A 4,766-nucleotide genomic window follows, 5' to 3' on the forward strand; every position below is an offset into this window, starting at 1 on the left:
GCTATACTATAAATTTTCAGTCCTTTTTTATTACCAAACCTACAAATATAGTATGCAATTTTTATTACAAGACAAATCAAACAATAATTAGTGAGATATATAATTTACTATAATTGTTTTATACATTAAAAAACTATTACTCAAATACAATAATTAGTAACTTCAACTTGTGTAATATTATATGATTATCTTGTGTTATATATAAATGATTGTATTAAAAACTAAACCCAGTCCCAAATCAGTTCAGCTACTACTTCATCAATGTAATGGTAGGAGAAAAAAGCCACCCCTGAAGTGTATGATCCAAAGCCAGACCATGACAATAGCAGCCATTGCTAGAAGGTGAGCCACAAAGGTAAATGGAAGAGCAGGAACTCCCAACCCCATCTTCAATCTTTTCTCCTTTTGTCTCCTTCGCAAGCATTGTCTGTAGAGGAAGCATGACCAACTCCTTCAAGGTGTCTTTCACATTTTCTAAAGCCCCAATATCATCAAAAGTGACCCCAATATCACTTAGAGAAATCACATCAAGCAGTTTTTCTCAAATTCATGTTCAGTAACTAAATCCTGAGCAAAATGGGGAAGGGGAAAAAGAAAAACAACAATAGGAATTAATAAGTGAAGAATAGTCCTCATATATTTTAGTAAAGAACCACCAACGAAACAAGTAATTGAAGTTCCATCTAAAACAACATGTTTACGAGGCTACAATGCAAAATTCAATTACAGTTGGCCATGGGTGCTGAAGATTTGATTCAAACAGTAATAGGCACAACAAAAGAGATGAAAATCAGCAATTAAATTACCTTCAGCGATTTCTTTGAATTCTTGTTTTCACCTTCAATGCCATGTAGAATGTTCAGCCCATACTTAAGGCTGAACCAATAAAATGTAAAAATAAGTGTTACAAGATGAATTTAAGTTCATATAAAATGTAAAATAGTGTTTATAGGTGAACTTAAGTTCACATAATTCTATTTGTGTAGAACTATATGTGTGCTTTAATAGTTACAAGAAGGAAAATTGAACCTGTAAATATCTCTATGAGGTAGAAACTCTGTTTCCAAAGTAGCTTCCCTGTCCTGCTCAATCGCATATAGTTCTGAAGGATCTTCAGGAAGGGTAAGCCTTCTATTCCGGATTGCAGCAACATAGACCTGGAAATTAAAAACATGAATAAGTGCAATAAGGAGTTTGCAACCACTATAGATGTCATCGTCTGGGGTATTAAGCCTATCAAAATTCGAGAGTAATGCTGATTAAGTTAAAATCAACACCATTGAGGCATGTATACAACAGATACCTGCACGATCTCAAGTAAAGCACTTGTTCCTTTAGCAGGATGAATTCTGTATAGTGGCAATGCAGCAGCAAAGATAATGATGCCAAGTAACATAGCAATGGTGCCAATCCCAAATCCCCAATCCCATCCTTTATGAATTTGTATCCACACAATGAAGGTTAAGCTGACAGCACCACCAAGGCACACTGCAAGCAAGACTGCAAGAGTGTGTTGAAGAATGTTGACATCAGCCTTGATTCTTTTGGGTTTGTTTCATCAAACTGGTCAACATACCTGCACATATTTGTTCATTCAGAAAACAACCACAGTACTGCTATTTAACAAACAAAATGCTTTTGCTTAACCATATTAAGATAAAAAGCATATAAAATAAACCACAAAACATTATAAATAAATTTTGAATCACAATAGTAACAGTTTTATGTGTTGTATATTCTATAAAGAAAAACGAAACCATATGTTACATTTAAGAATTAAAAACATTAGTTAATTCGATTGAATTATGGAAATAAATTAAAAGTAAGAAAGAACTTACTTCCCAGAATTGCTCACAGAAAGAACGGAGTATGAATCATGTGGAACAGGTGTACTAATGTGCTTCTTCCGCTTGCTTCACAGGCAATGGTTCAAAAAATCCCTTTGATCTTCCAGTTTCTGACAAGGAGCTATTATAATAACCAGCAACATACATCAGCCATGATATGCTCACTTTGTTCAAAACATGATAAATTTTATATATGGAATCTTAAGAATAACCAAGAAAGATTAGACAACCAAAAGAAGACATGCAAGATCCAGGAAGTCAAGCCATAAGAATTGCAAGGAAGAACAGAAAGGTCAACCTCTTTAGTTACAAATAAGATTGACTAAACAGAAAAAAACTAGAAACTAAAAACCACAGTGCATTAAAAGAATAAATTTTTTTTGTCAAACAGGAAATCTCGTATTATTGAGAGCAAGGTATTAGACGGAGAACTTCTTTCATTAATGCCACAGTAAACAAGAATATGTGAAGCAACAATTGTAGAAAATTAGAGCTGCAAAGCAGAAAAGAAAAAAGAAAAAAAGGGACAGAGAAATAAAGAGAAGAAGAGGCCAAGGGGAGAACCAGATACGAAACAAAATGGGACAGAAACGGAACAGAACTGAATAGCATAATTATCAGACTAAGTCTTCCCTAAAGCAAAGAAATCCAGTGTTCAAATCACTAACATTTTAGTTAAAGCTTAGTTTAAGTCACAATCCATTTCCATTGCAACTAACCAAATTTCAGTTTTTATGAGACATTTTAAAGCAATAAAATAGTCAAAAAAAATATCTTAACAGAAACTACATTGGCTACAGCATACTTAAGCAGCAGTGATAAGCACTGCTCGAGCAAAGCACAAGCACAATTCAAGAGAGCTCACCTTCCTTATTACATTCAGGGTCTTCGGGAATCATCAATTCATTATTAGGGTCATCTGGTAAGTCTTGGAGCCTATCCTCAAACCAGGTTCAAAAACAACAGCAGATTATCAACTTAACAGGTTCAAAAACAGAAAATCACAACAAAAAAATAAAATAAAAATAACAGAAGAACAACAGAACAACAACACAAGAACAATTAGCAAATTAACAAGTTCACACTAACAGTTAAAATTTACCAGAAGAACACTAATGCAAGTGGAATCATCATGCTAATATGTTTTCTACAAAGATGCTATTTTTGCAGCTAAAATTTCCTAATTACTAAGATCCAATTATTCTAATTTCACATGCAATCAACTTACTAAGTTTCTAAAAGCTAGAAATGATAAAACCAACCCGAAATATGGTTAAAGCATTTCATCAAACATGTTGAGTGCGGAAAACTTGAAACGAAATAAGAGAATTCAAAGCTTAGTATCAATGTGATAGAGAAGAGAACATAACTATTGTATACTTTAATTCAGTCTATGAAAAAAATCCAAACCACTGCCAAATCAAATAGTTACTTATTGTAATAGAAATAAGAAGTTGTAGAGTTTCAAGCAGAGTATTGGTGTTGTGTGAGTGTATTGTCTGGTGGTGGGTTTAGGGAACTCACGGCGGCGACAAAAGAGATCAGTTCGACGGCTAGGTGGAGTGCACGGGTTGGTCGCAGAGTTTGAAGCAGGGCAACGTGGCTTCCAGACGAACGTGAACCCGAACGGTGAACGGCGAGTGAACGCGAATGGTGAACGGCGAGTGAACGCGAACGGTGAACGGCGAGTGAACGCGAACAGTGAACGCCGAGTGAACTTGAACGGCGAAGAACGCGAACAAAGACGATGGCTGAACGAAGACGCGAACGTTAACGGCAACCAACGGCGGCGGAAGCGCGGCTGAGAGGGCTTGGAGGAGAAGAAGAGGGAGGAGCTTGCCGTCGACCATGTTTGCTGGAGCTTGAAGGTGAACAGAGAGATCCTCAATGATTCGAAGAAGAACAAGAAAGAGAAGAAGGGTACGAAGATTAACAAGATGAAGAAGAAGTGGTTTCCATCAGTGATGAAGGCGAAGGCGAAGGGCGAAGGGCGAAGGGAGGAGCCCTTCCGATACAGGCGAGTAGTTTCGAAGGTGAAAGAGAGCATTAGGGTTAGTGGTTTCGAAGGGAAAAGAGAGATTAGGGTTGGGGGCCGGGTTTGGGCCGGGTTGGGAACCGGGTTTGGGAGCCGGGTTTGGGTCAATTGGTTGGGGCCCCTTTCGCCACGCTTTTAAAACGTTATTGTTGCTCTCTACGGCCACGCTTTTGAAGCGTGGCAGAAAAGAAACCTTTGGCCACGCTTTTAAAGTGTGGCAATGGTGTACCAGCATATAGCCACGCTTTTTAAGCGTGGCCGTAATGAAACCCTGTCGCCACGCTTTTAAAACGTCTTTGTTTCTCTCTATGGCCACACTTTTGAAGCGTGGCAGAAAAAAAACGTGGCCTTTTCTCTAATCAATTGCCACCCTTACAAAAGCGTGGCCGTTGATCCTTTTTGCCACGCTTTTGAAGCGTGGCAAAAAAAGTGGCCAAATCTCTTATCTATCTCCACCCTCATAAAAGCGTGGCCATTGACCACTTTTGGCCACGCTTTTGAAGCGTGGCAAGAGAAAAGCGTGGCCATAGGCCTTTTTTCTTGTAGTGACGGATTTTCACACTTAGTACAACTGAACCAGCAAGTATACTGGGTCGTCCAAGTAATACCTAAGGTGAGTCAGGGTCAATCCCACGAGGATTATCGGCTTGGATCAAACAGTGGTTATCTTGTAAATCTTTGTTAGGCAGATATAAAAGTTGTGTAGTTGTTTAAATGCATAAAAGTAAAATAAGGATAACGTTACTCAGTAATTGTGAATTCTCAGAGATGCTTTGTTCTTCTGGATCAATCCTTTCGTACTGTCTACTCCAACTGTGGATGATTTCTTCTATAGCAGGCTGTATGTGATCAATGCCAGTTTGAGCGGCCGCCAAGCTTCCTCT

The 4,766-nt window shown here is 38.0% G+C and overlaps 1 long non-coding RNA gene across 1 annotated transcript; it reads right to left on the bottom strand.

Annotated features, from left to right (window-relative positions):
• Nucleotides 1-1,017: 1,017 nt before the first annotated feature.
• Nucleotides 1,018-3,772, bottom strand: LOC110273996 (uncharacterized). The gene is made up of 4 exons (XR_008001192.1): nucleotides 3,372-3,772; nucleotides 2,713-2,783; nucleotides 1,304-1,968; nucleotides 1,018-1,157 (listed from the first exon to the last, which is right to left on the bottom strand). It is a non-coding gene; the product is annotated as an uncharacterized LOC110273996 (long non-coding RNA).
• Between the last annotated feature and the right edge of the window lie 994 nt (nucleotides 3,773-4,766).

This window comes from Arachis duranensis, chromosome 7, assembly GCF_000817695.3.
Source record: "Arachis duranensis cultivar V14167 chromosome 7, aradu.V14167.gnm2.J7QH, whole genome shotgun sequence".
NCBI lineage: Eukaryota > Viridiplantae > Streptophyta > Magnoliopsida > Fabales > Fabaceae > Arachis > Arachis duranensis.